The sequence below is a fragment of the Schistocerca gregaria genome, chromosome 3 (assembly GCF_023897955.1).
Source record: "Schistocerca gregaria isolate iqSchGreg1 chromosome 3, iqSchGreg1.2, whole genome shotgun sequence".
NCBI lineage: Eukaryota > Metazoa > Arthropoda > Insecta > Orthoptera > Acrididae > Schistocerca > Schistocerca gregaria.
This window is the reverse complement of record NC_064922.1, coordinates 215,073,247-215,087,235: the sequence shown is the minus strand read 5'-3', so window position 1 is coordinate 215,087,235 and position 13,989 is coordinate 215,073,247. Positions and strand designations below refer to the sequence as shown.

The 13,989-nt window shown below is 41.6% G+C and overlaps 1 protein-coding gene across 1 annotated transcript in view; it reads left to right on the top strand.

The window, feature by feature from the left end:
• LOC126354525 (uncharacterized) overlaps positions 1–13,989 on the top strand; it is a 1,077,765-nt gene that overhangs the window by 651,346 nt on the left and 412,430 nt on the right. The window lies entirely within an intron of this gene.

The window sequence follows — 13,989 nt, the reverse complement described above, 5'->3', positions numbered from 1 at the left end:
ACTCATGCGCCCCGTGGCTTGTCTGTTCATCTGAACAGAATTTATTTCTTCCCATGCATCTTTGAGTGGTCCAAACATATGGAAATCACCTGAAGCGATGTCTGGTGAGTATGATGGATGAGGAAGACACTCAAAATGCAGGTCTGTGATTGTTGCAACTGTTTACGGACAGTGTGGGGCCTTGCATTGTCTTGTTGTGAAAGGACACCTGATGACAGCAATCCACGTCGCTTTGATTTGATTGCAGGCCACAGATGATTTTTTACGAGATCTGTGTATGATGTACTGGTGACATGCTCCCTCTAGGCATGTAATGGTCCAAAATGACGCCTTTTTCGTCCAAAAAGAGAGTCAGCATAACCTTCCCCGCTGATGGTTCTGTTCTAAACTTCTTTGGTTTTAGTGATGAGGAATGGCGCCATTTCCTGCTCGCTCTCTTCGTTTCTGGTTGGTGGAAGTGAACCCAGGTTTCGTCCCCAGTAACGATTCTTGCAAGGAAGCCATCACCTTCTCGTTAAAAGCGCCGAAGAAGTTCTTCACAAGCATCAACACGTCGTTCGCTCATTTCAGAAGTCAGCTGTCGTGGCACCCATCTTGCAGACGCTTTGCGGAACTGGAGCTCATCATGCAAAGTGTGGTTTGCTGACCCATGACTAATCTGTAAACATGCTCCAATGTCATACAGTGTCAATGGGTGGTTTTCCTTCACTATGGCTTCAACTGCTGCAACGTTCTATGGGTTCACAGCTCGTTGTGCCTGACCTGGACGAGGAGCATCTTCCACTGATGTCACACCATTTGCGAACTTCCTACTCCGTTCGTAGACTTACTGCTGTGACAAACGTGCGTCACCGTACTGAACATTCATTCGTCGATTAATTTCAATAGGTTTCACACCTTCACTCGCAAAAACCAATGAACAGAACCCTGTTCTTCCCTGGTGCAAGTCGCAAGTGGGGCGGCCAACTTTATACTGATACTGCGACGGTCTGTGTGAATATGCACTATGTTGCCAGTTACAGGTCATTCTGTAAGCTGTTTGTAGCACGCTTACCAACTTACAGGATAACGGAGCAAAATTTTGATTTGTTATTACAAATTTAAGGTTTTCATTTGACTCGCCTTCGTAAAAAACTTAGTGTAATGTAGCAGAATGGGACCAAAGGTAGTAAAATCTACAAGAACATTAGGAGTCTATTTCTTTTTTTTATGGACTTGACAATTACTATCATCTTCTTTGAAAGAGAACGAACAGCATTTAGGGCACATGTAAACATGCAGCAGTTGTCGGTGAAATTGAAAGGCGTTATATGCTGCGTTATGGGTGAGTATTTCCAAGTAAAGTCATAAGAGAGGACAAAGGCCAACAACGGTTTAAAGAAAAAAACATACAGTGAATGTTACGAAAACACACTACCACACTCACGCTAAAATACAGATTGCAAGGACGCAGATGCAGAAACACCGGCTCCAGCTTGTACGCCTGTAAGAAACACACGTGAGATCTGCCACAATTGTCAGTCAGACCCTGGTGAAAGAGTTCTCAGTAAAGTCAACAAACGGATTCAAACTTTAAGTTAAGTCTATAGTGGATCCGACTAGCACCATCGAAACTGTGGTAAAGAGAAAGAAAAGAGACATTTTAGAGTCATCATTAGAAAATGAACCCACTTTTGTGGAAACTACGGTATTAACTCTTGACTAACGATATCGGTTTTACCAACCCCGGTATCGAAAGGCACATTTACTTAAGGCGATCAAATCACCAGATCTTGACAGGCATTCAGTTAGATTCTTCACTGAGTACAACGACACGAAATTAGCTCCTCTCTTAGCCCATATTTATCTGGCATCTCTTGCGCAGCAGCTAGACTGACTTGAAAAAAGCATAGCCCTGTTTCCTAAACGGGTTGTAAAACCGATGCACAGGGCTATAGCCTAATATGTTCCAACTGTTACATGCTTCTAGAGCAGATCCTAAGCTCAAATATCTGAAGGAAATGTATGAAGGAAAGCACATTCCTCTGCACGAATCGGAATAGATGTGAAACACAGCTTGTATTATTAATGCAACACAATTTTAAAACAACATACGCAGGTATTCCAAAAAATCTAAAATAGTCAAATGATAGGCAAATCAGTAAATATTAGGATGCGAAGCAGTGTGAACAAATGTTAACATAATTGTGCAGCTGTCCACTATGCCATTAATTTCATTTTTTACTGTACGAGGAACTTGACCCACAAAACATAAAAATTTCTATACTCCTGCAATTTATGTCTTCTTCATTATTACACTAGAATACCAGGACCCTCTTTTTACCACTACAGTTAGTTCTTTCTCCCTACTTGGTCTACATTCTTTGGTTTTCCCATCTGGTATATGACACTAACATTTCTGAATATTACATATATTGTAACGTTTCGTCACATAAGACTATATCATATTGTCTCATGAAACCATAGATGAATGAGTCCGTATGGAACAGATAGAGAATCCAGTACGACATTCACATCTGAAAGACCTTGGGGACACTCAAAGTCAAATACATCAGAAGGAGTAGATAACGTTCCGTGGGAATTTCTGAAACCATTGGGAGAAATGACACCTGAACGACTATTCTAGTTGGTGTGTAGCAGCTATAAGACTGATGCGATAACGTCACATATCCGAAAAATAACATTCGCAGAATTCCCAAGATATTAAGAGGTGGTAAGTGCGAGAACTGTGGCACAATTAGCTTAACAGCGCATGAATCCAAGCAACCGACCAGAAAAGCGTACAGAAGAACGGAAAAGAAAATTGAGAATGTGTTATAAAACGCTCCGTTTGCCTTTAGGAAAAGTAAAGGCAACAGAGAGGCGTTTCTGACGTGGTGCTTTATAACGGAAGAAAGGTTGAAGAAAACTTGAAATACTTACCATAGGACTGTCAACTTTGAAACTGCGTTGGACAATCTAAAATAGCGCAAGATATTTGAGATTATGAGAAAACTAGGAATAAGCTTTAGGTCAAGACGCCTGATGTATCGTGTGTACAACAACCAAGAGTGGACAATAATGCTTGAAGAAAAGAATGAAATGCTAGGATTAAAACGAGTGTAAGAGAGGAGTGCAGATATTCCTATACTCTTCATTTCATCCATCGAAAAAGCAATGACGGAATTTAAACAAAGGATCATGTATATGATTAAAATTAAGGTGAAATTATAGTTATGATAAGATTCGCTGATGACTTTGCTGTTCTCGGTGAAAATGATGAAGAAATATCGGATCTGTTGAACTGAATGAACAATTTACTGAGTGCGGAATATGGACTGAGAGTAAACAAAAGAAAGACAAAGTAGTGAGAAGAGTGGGAAACTTAGTGGGAATTGGGGATTGCGAAGTAGATGAACTTCAGAAATATTGATATTTAGGAAGCAAAGTAAGCAGTAATGGACGGAACAAGGGGGACACAATGGGCGGAATAGCGCAAATGGCACTCGCGGCCAAGAGAAGTCTACTAGCATCAAAGATAGACCTTAATTTGAGAAATAAATTGCTGAGAATATGAGTTTGGAGCACAGCAATGCATGGTTGTGAAACACGGATTGTAGGAAAAACGGATAAGAAGAGAATCGAAGCATTTGAGATGTTGTGCTAGAAAATAATGGTGAAAACTAGTTAGACTGACTAGGTAAGGAATGATAAAGTTCTCCGCAGAATCAGTGAAGGAATAAACATATGGAAAGCACTGACAAGAGGAAGGCTGATAGGACAAGGGTCAAGACACCGGGCAATGACTTCCAAAATACCTGTGGGACCTGTAGAGGTTAGGCCTGTAAAGGAAGGCAGACTGGAAAACATCCAACAAATTACTGAGGACTTAGGTTGTATGTGCTATTCTGAGATGAAGAGGTTGGAAAAAGATAATAATTCGTGGCGGTCTGTGAAAAACAGAGATTTAGGAATCAGGTTTTCAATTGTAGGACATTTCCAGGGGCAGTAGTGGACTCTGGCAAAAATCTATTGGTTATGACCTGTAGGTTAAAACTGAAGAAACTGCAAAAAGGTGGGAATTTAAGGACATGGGATCTGGATAAGCTGAAAGAACCAGAGGTTGTACAGAGTTTCAAGGAGAGAATAAGGGAACAATTGACAGGAATGGGGGAAAGAAACACAGTAGAAGAAGAATGGGTAGCTCTGAGGGATGAAGTAGTGAAGGTAGCAGAGGATAAAGTAGGTAAAAAGACGAAGGCTGCTAGAAATCCTTGGGTAACAGAAGAAATATTGAATTTAATTGATGAAAGGAGAAAATATAAAAATGCAGTATATGAAGCAAGCAAAAAGGAATACAAACGTCTCAAAAATGAGATCGACAGGAAGTGCAAAATGGCTAAGCAGAGATGGCTAGAGGACAAATGTAAGGATGTAGAAGCTTATCTCACTAGGGGTAAGGCAGATACAGCCTGAAGGGAAAATTGAAGAGACCTTTGGAGAGAAGAGAACCACGTGTATGAATATCAAGAGCTCAGATGGAAACCCAGTTCTAAGCAAAGAAGGGAAGGCAGAAGGGTGGAAGGAGTATTTAGAAGGTTTATACAAGGGCGATGTTCTTGAGGACAATATTATGGAAATGGAAGAGGATGTAGATGAAGACGAAATGGGAGATAAGATACTGCGTGAAGAGTTTGACAGAGCACTGAAAGACCTGAGTCGAAACAAGGCGCCCGGAGTAGACAACATTCCATTAGAACTACTGATGGCCTTGGGAGAGCCAGTCATGACAAAACTCTACCAGCTGGTAAGCAAGATGTATGAGACAGGCGAAATACCCTCAGACTTCAAGAAGAATATAATAATTCCAATCCCAAAGAAAGTAGGTGCTGACAGATGTGAAAATTACCGAACTATCAGTTTAAAAAGTCACAGCTGCAAAATACTAACGCGAATTCTTTACAGACGAATGGAAAAACTGGTAGATGCGGACCTCGGGGAGGATCAGTTTTGATTCTGTAGAAACGTTGGAACACGTGAGGCAATACTGACCTTACGCCTTATCTTAGAAGAAAGATTAAGAAAAGGCAAACCTACGTTTCCAGCATTTGTAGAGTTATAGAAAACTTTTGGCAATGTTAACTGGGACACTCTCTTTCAAATTCTGAATGTGGAAGGGGTAAAATACAGGGACCGAAAGGCTATTTACAATTTGTACAGAAACCAGATGGCAGTTATAAGAGTCGAAGGGTATGAAAGGGAAGCAGTGGTTGGGAAAGGAGTGAGACAGGGTATTAGCCTCTCCCCGATGTTATTCAATCTGTATATTGAGCAAGCAGTAAAGGAAACAAAAGAAAAATATGGAGTAGGTATTAAAATTCATGGGGAAGTAGTGAAAACTTTGAGGTTCGCCGATGACATTGTAATTCTGTCAGAGACGGCAAAGGACTTGGAAGAGCAGTTGAACGGAATGGACAGTGTCTTGAAAGGAGGATCTAAGATGAACATCAACAAAAGCAAAACGAGGAAAATGGATGCTGAGGGAATTAGATTAGCAAATGAGACACTGACAGTAGTAAAGGAGTTTTGATATTTAGGAAGTAAAATAACTGATGAGAGGATATAAAATGTAGACTGGCAATGGCCAGGAAAGCGCTTCTGATGAAGAGAAATTTGTTAACATCGAATGTAGATTTATGTATCAGGAAGTCGTTTGTGAAAGTATTTGTTTGGGGTGTAGCCATGTATGGAAGTGAAGCATGGACGATAACTAGTTTGGAGAAGAAGAGAATAGAGGCTTTCGAAATGTGCTGCTACAGAAGAATGCTGAAGATAAGGTGGATAGATCACGTAACTAATGAGGAGGTGTTGAAGAGGATTGGGGAGAAGTTTGTGGCACAACTTGACTAGAAGAAGGGATCGGTTAGTAGGACATGTTTTGAGGCACCAAGGGATCACAAATTTAGCATTGGAGGGCAGCGTGGAGAGTAAAAATCGTAGAGGGAGTCCAAGAGATGAATACAGTAAGCAGATTCAGAAGGATGTAGGTTGCAGTAGGTACTGGAAGATGAAGAAGCTTGCACAGGATAGAGTAGCATGGAGAGCTGCATCAAACCAGTCTCAGCACTGAAGACAACAACAACAACAACAACTGTGAAAAACCAGCCACAAGACTGATTAGGGCTTTTTCCTCTTTCATTCACGTACGGAGGACGGGAGGAATGCTTGCTTAAACGCTTCTGTGCATGGTGTAAATAGTCTTGTCGAGTTTTCGCCACCCCTAAGGGACCGAAAAGTAGGGGGTTGTGGTGTATTCCTGGAGCCATCACATAAAGGTGATTCTAGAAGCTATCTTACCAGTATTGGAGGGGAAAGACTGCGTCTTTCTCCAAGCGTCTGCTAGTACATTTCTTACACAGCATGCATGTAATAGTCAAATGTGAAAAATCTGTGACTATTCGTGCTATCGTTCTTTGCATACACCCGTCCGAATAGTACACACGGGTCCCATAAACTTAGGCAATATTCTCTGATGGGTCGCGCAAGTGCTTTTAGTCTATTTTCTTTGGAGACTGAAGCATTCGTCTTGCATTCCACCACTGAACTGCAGATAGCTACGTGCTTTAGCTACAAATGAACCTATGTGATCGTTCCTTTCCACATCTCTGCAGGTATTTGTACGAGCTGACCGATTCCAACAGTGATTCAATGGAATTGTGGGAATGGAATACTACGTTTCTTCGTCTTGTAAAGATCATATGTTTTACATTCTTGATACTTACGAGTTGCCAATTCTTGCACCAAGATCTGATTTGTATCAAGATCTGAATAAATATTTACGCAGTTGCTTCAATACAGTAATTTGTTATATATAACTGAGTCATGTGCAGAAAGTCTAATGCCACTATCAAAATTGTAGGGAAAGTCATTAATAGACTACATAAACAATAATGGTTCCAACATATTGTGCTGTGTCAAACGTGATGCTATATTTCATGTGACATATAGTCTGGGTATACATGCTGTTTGCACCCTATAAAGAAATCTCGAAGCCAGTCATAAGTCTAACTCGATACACCATGTGACCGTATTATTGCTGATAAGCCTATTCCATGGATCTCAGGGTGTCAGTCTCTAGGATACAGAAATATAGCTTACTTTTGATTTAAGTATAATGAAATGATTTAGCCGTTGATGGTCAATAACACTATGAAAACGAAACAATGGTAAACTCTCCTTTTATCAACTCATTTCCTGTTGTATCCATAGATTTGTGCCCTGATGATGATTGTTGTAATCTCCTCCCGGTAATTGTATTTGGTTAAAGTTTTTCTGGAAAATCTTTGGCTATGTGTTTGATACTTGTCAGCTTTTTAAGAAAATGGGTTATTAGATTTCTTTTCTGTTACCGCACCTGTTGCTATTTTTTCCTTAGATGTTCGAGGTGTGGCTATTACTGCAGTTTGGGAAGATTGGATATTGCTATTTCTGTCCCTGATTCCATAATGAGGTGAATTTGTGATGTTTGCTATTAACCTGTCAGTGTAAACTATTTAGCTATGCCTGTGGTTCGAGGAATGTTATAATCTTTACGTATATGTGCCAAAGGTGTCTTTATTTTTTGTCTCTTATTTGTCCAAGAATTCTGTTTATACTGTGTGTCTTTAAATTATTGTCCGGTATGTATACAGTTGGGGCGCTCACTGAAAAGCTGTTCTTTTCCTTGTAGAATGAAATAGTACGGTCGGAACAGATATGCTGTGCAACTGTTTTTACAAATTCTATCACCACTTCTGTATTGGTATTTCGCTTTTCCCCACTTCTTGTCAGTTATTTCCTTTCTTATTTTAAGAAGTTTCCATGTGAGATTGAGGTCTGAATTCCAATTACATAAAATCATATCATTTTGAATTTGTTAGCAGCTTCGGTTATTTCTAAGAAATGCTCGATAGCCTCTAATAAAAGTTTTGCACTTATGTTGTCGTTTCATGTGAAGGCAATGGTGATTCATGAAAAAACTAGGTGAAATACATTTTACTGAAAACTACAATAAAATTAAATTACAAAAGAAGATTAAAAGCTGCCCACTTAAGGTGAATGTGTGGGTAGTCCCACTGCTAAGAACAGGTTCAAGAAAGAGTTCGTGTTGACACATCGGGGCTCACAAGCCCTCTTACCTGTGATACGTTATCTGTACGATGTGCCACTACTGTCATTACGTTGGTCCTGGTGGACATCTGTTCTGAGCGTACTTCCAGGACTTCGGCCCCAGGTGTGAGAATTTTTACGTGACCACTGAAACTAGCTTCGTTTCACAACAGACGCAGAACATCTTAAATGTGACACAGTTCTCCGAAAAAACCTTCCTGCTGCCCGGAAAGCCACAGTTTGACCTCTTTCAAAATCGCTCAGTTGGTTACAGGAAGCACGAGTGCGTCTTCGTGTCATGGTTGTTTGCTTGCTTCACACGTTAGCAGTATACTGAGCCTTCTGGCTGTGAGCGTTCCCTATTAAACGGTAGACACAGATGGCGCTCTCGTAGCTTTGCCGGACGACGTCGAAACCATAATCAGTACATTTACTATCCCCATGTTGCATATTCCGTCATCCTATCAAAATCTTCGTCATCTGTCCGGTGTACAATTTTTTTTTAAAGCCGTATTTACACTATTGGCCATTAAAGTTGCTACACCACGTAGATGTCGTGCTACAGACGCGAAATTTAACAGACAGGAAGACTATGCTGTGATATGCAAATGATTAGCTTTTCAGATCATTCACACAGGGTTGGCGCCGGTAGCGACACCTACAACGTGCTGGCATGTGGAAAGTTTCCAACCGATTTCTCACACACAACCAGCAGTTGACCGGCGTTGCCTGGTGAAACGTTGCTGTGATGCCTCGTTTAAGGTGGAGAAATGCGTACCATCACGTTCCCGACTTTGATAAAGGTTGGATTGTAGCATATCGCGATGGCGGTTTATCGTACGCGACTTTGCTGTTCGCGTTGGTTGAGATCCAATGATTATTAGCAGAATATAGAATCGGTGGGTTCAGGAGGGTAATACGGAACGCCGTGCTGGATATCAACGGCCTCGTATCACTATCAGTCGTTTGCAAGACAACAACCATCTGCACGAACAGTTGGACGATGTTTGCAGCAGCATTTACTATCAGCTCGGAGACCATAGCTGTGGTTAACCTTGACGCTGCATCACTGACAGGAGCGCCTGCGATGGTGTTCTCAACGACGAACCTTCGTCCACGAATGGTAAAACGTCATTTTTTTCGGATAAATCCAGGTTCTGTTTACAGCATCATGTTGGTCGCATCCTTGTTTGGCGACATCGCGGTGATCCCACATTGAAACCGTGTATTCGTCATCGCCGTACTGGCCTATCACCCGGCGTTATGGTATGGGGTGCCATTGGTTACACGTCTGGGTCACCTCTTGTTCGCATTGACGGCACTTTGAACAGTGGACGTTACATTTCAGATGTGTTACGACCCGTGACTCTACCCTACATTCGATTCCTGCGAACCCTACATTTCAGCAGGATAATGCACGATCGCATGTTGCAGGTCCTGCACGGGCCTTTCTGGATACGGAATATGTTCGACTGCTGACCTGGCCAGCACATTTTCCACCTCTCTCACCAATTGAAAACGTCTGGTCAATGATTGCCGAGCTACTGGCCCGTCACAATACGCCAGTCATTACTCTTGATGATCTGTGGTATTGTGTTGAAGCTGCATGGGCAGCTGTATATGTACACGCCATCCAAGCTCCGTGTGTCTCAATGCGCAGGCGCATCAAAGCCGTTATTACGGCCAGAGTTGGTTGTTCTGGGTACTGATTTCTCAGGATCTATGCACCCAAACTGCGTGAAAATTTAATCAAATGTGAGTTCTAGTATAATAAAAATGGTTCAAATGTCTCTCAGCACTATGGGACTCAACTGCTTAGATCATCAGTCCCCTAGAACTTAGAACTACTTAAACCTAAGTAACCTAAGGACATCACACACATCCATGCCCGAGGCAGGATTCGAACCTGCAACCGTAGCAGTCGCACGGTTCCGGACTGCGCGCCAAGAACCGCGACACCACCGCGGCCGGCTCTAGTATAATATCTTTGTCCAATGAATACTCGTTTATCATCTGCATTTCTTGTTGGTGTTCCCATTTTAATGGCCAGTAGTGTAATTATAATGAAATTAAATATGTTGACCAAATCTGATATGTTGTAAAAAAGTGAGCTTTGCTACACTTTTAGTGAAATCTGAAATTCTGAAAGCTGAGGTCGTATTGTTAAGTGGCATTACTACTGTTCATATCTCTAATGTGATGCAACTGTAGCAGCGTTCACAATTCTCCACAGCGACTCTTTGCTGCTAGTGGTGAGACAGTGGGGCGGATGAGTTGCCGCGGGTGTATGGAACGGCAACATAACAATATTTAAACTGGGCCGATTACTGTATTACATTACTATTACTTACCGAGACTTTAAAAGAAATGCTACTAAGAGTAACGCGAAAGGCAGATACTGACACAGATGTGTAGCAGCCACGTACAATTTAGAAGGTACGTGCCGTGAAGTTGCGGCAAGTTGGTGTGGCAAGGCCGATTACATGGCTGTTGGGCTTAACACGAGCTCCCAGAACGAGGCCGCGGCTGAGGAAAGCGCTGTTCCGCTGTCGGCAGCATACTTCCCACGCCGGAAGCGCCGCTGTGAAATGACCTCCACCGCAGCACAGACCTGGATGCGGCGGTTACAAGCGCTAATCTCATGCCGTACATACTGTCCGTGGCAATTTGTCTGGCCTGGTTGTAACGGCTACACCCAGCAACTTGTTTCTTTTATTTTTGTTTCTTTAGAGCCAGATCTCGCTGTTGTAAATGCGATAACACACACCAGCATCAACATTATTTTCTTGCTACTCCGACGTAGAGCATTTCACATTCTCCTTAACAAATTTCATTGAAATTGATGGATAGCTAGGATCGTTGTATTTCCAGCGTTCCAGAATAGAGTACAAATCTACTGCGCATTACAATTTATCATTATATACCTGCATCATTAAGCATACAAAACAAATGTTTTAATGCACAATTTGCAAAAAAGGATGTGTGATACCTTACATGAAAATAATTTTCTACTTATGTGCACTAATGAGTGACACTGAGCAATTTTCTCCCCAGATTAACACTGAACAACTCCGAACCTGTGAGTTAAATGGCAAGAATGTGCTTGTAGCCTTTTCTAACTAAAATTGTAATCTCCACTTACATTTTACGTGCTGGCCACATTGTTACGATCATCTATTCTGAAAAAAAAATCGACACTTCGAGCCGTTTCTGAGTTATTTAGCATTGAAGTTAATCAATCAGATGATTGCAAGCAAATTCAGCGGTCTGCCAAAGACGGTATCGTCAAAAGTGTACTTCGTCTCACTATCAAACCACCTATCAAGCTTCTCAGACTGTTTCTCACACTCCTGTATATCCAGGGTGAGGCATTTAAAACTGTTTTGGGAAAATATCTTGAAAACTACAATTTGGATGAAAAAAGGCTTTAAGAAAAGTTGTTTGTTTCGAAGCGGAACATCGCATGACAGCAAATTCGAACTCTCTACCCCACCGCCAAGAGGCGAGAGGGGGTTAACTTCGCAAAATCAGGTAGGACCGCCGGCCGGGGTGCCCGAGCGGTTCTAGGCGCTACAGTCTGTAAACGCGCGATCCTGCCTCGTGCATGGATGTGTGTGATGCCTTTAGGTTAGTTAGGTTTAAGTAGTTCTAATTTCTAAGGGACTGATGACCTCAGCAGTTAAGTCCCATAGTGCTCAGAGACATTTGAACCAGGTAGGACCCCAGTTTCTTTGCAGATGCAGATTCTCCGGGAAACAATACTTCACTTCAGTATGTAAACATTATCGTTTCGTGGAAGATGGTACTGTAAATGATAAAAGTAAGAATGGCTTACAAACCGTTGGAAGATGAAAATATCTTCAGAAATATAAATCCGGTTAAGATCTCAGGAGGTTGTAAACGCTGTTAGTCTAAAATATTTATCGAGAAACTGGTTTTTGTAACAATTAAACTTGATTCTGCAGAACATAAGATTTTACTTCTTCGTCATTGTTGGTGTGATTTCTTTCATAGATGATGCTCGATTTGCGGTAACCACTAACCAAAAATGCGTATAATGCCCAGTCGCTCGATCAAGATCAGCACAAGTTGATTCATGTCAGTTCGTTATCGTTTCCAGTTGCAAAATTTCTGGCTGATTTGAAAGATATAACCGTGTACTTCTTGATGCAACGATAAGTGATTTGGTCGGAATTTGTGAGCACACAGCATTCTAGGAAAACTGCGATATCCTAAACCTCATGTGTTTCTCATGGATTTCTGATGTTTCATTCACAGAAGAACGGAGAAACTGTGCGACATTCCTGGCTGAGGCCAGCAGTATTTCATTTTTGTTAGAAGCGCGTGCTGATGCAGCTTCATTTGCCGAGAACTAATGCAGCTTTTGCTATAATGAACCAGTTTATCATTAAATATTTGAGAATAATTGCCTATATAACCTCTTGGGTTCCTAATCCGGTTTGTACGTATTTCTAGAGATAATATCCCTTTCAAAGTTTTTCACAGATTCTGATTTTTGTCTCTTACAGTGCCATCTATCACGCAACAAAGAACATGTTAAATAGGAAAATAACATATTTTCCCCGGAGAGTGCAAATACGAAATAAAATAAGGTTTCCTATTTAGCATTTCGAAGTTGATACACTCCTCCCACTCCATATTGGTTGGGCAAGCGAGTCGAGCTTGGAGTCAGTGGATGTCCCCCTTTCAGGCAAACAACTTTTATGAAAACCTTTCCCTAACCCAGCTTGTTGTTTTCCAGGTATTTGCAAAAAGAGTTTTATATGTATCCCACGTAACTGTGCCATCTCATAATTTCCAAAATGAAATAAAATATGAAAAATACAATGACGAGATGCGTACCAGTGTCAGGGACTCACAAAATGGCTAAGAATGCAGAATCCACAAAATTAACAAATATCACTTTCAACAAAACGTTATTTATATTAAAATGACAATTGTACGTTTTTTTCTACAGAAATGAAAGCTAGAGGTATGAATTAGTGATAAGAGTTAGTTCTAGTGTCGTAAATGTAATTGTTGGTGGCATATATCCAAGATAAATTTCAGGTTTGTGCGTACCATCCAGCACGGAAAACGCACTCACAAATAACCGGTAACGTCACGTCTGATGATGTTCGAAGTGCGCACCATTTGCTTCAGGACACCAGTGGAGACGGTGAACAACTGAGTGTTTCATAAACTGTAGTGTTTCCACGGATTTTGTCGCACGTGCATTGACAGTCTGTTCTTGCGTATACTCTCGTGATGTTTGGGGTTAGTGGTACAGACACTCTTTCATTGCGCCCCAGAAAAAGAATTCTAACCGAGATGGGCAGCTCTCAGGACCTCCACATCCTATCCACTTATTTGTAATCATTGCATCCACAACCTCCTCGGAAACACGTGCCTAGTGCACGGGGCATCCATCACGCTGGAAACACATTGGTAGACGCCTTTCCAATCTCACATTCCTCACGAGAAGGGGTGGACTGTCTAGCAGAGACGATGCATGTTGTTGTCGGGTTAATGTTTCGTGATCAAAAATAGGGGCTTAGAATATGGACACCACTGAGAGCATCCCGAAACATTGACACTCCACTGTTGATTAGGACCAACGGCGCAGAGTCAGTGCTGATTTTGCAGGGACCAGTAGTGCTTCTTCCGCAGACTCACATTACCGTGGTTTGTGAAAGAAGCTTCATCCGTAAACAACCTTTCACATAAGAAGTCAGGATGACCTTGCAACTGCTAATGTGCGAAATGACAGAATTCACTGCGGGATTCAAAGTCATTCCAGTATCGTTCTTGGTGGAGTGAGATATGATACGGATGAAAGGAATGGCTACGCGAAATTCTGTA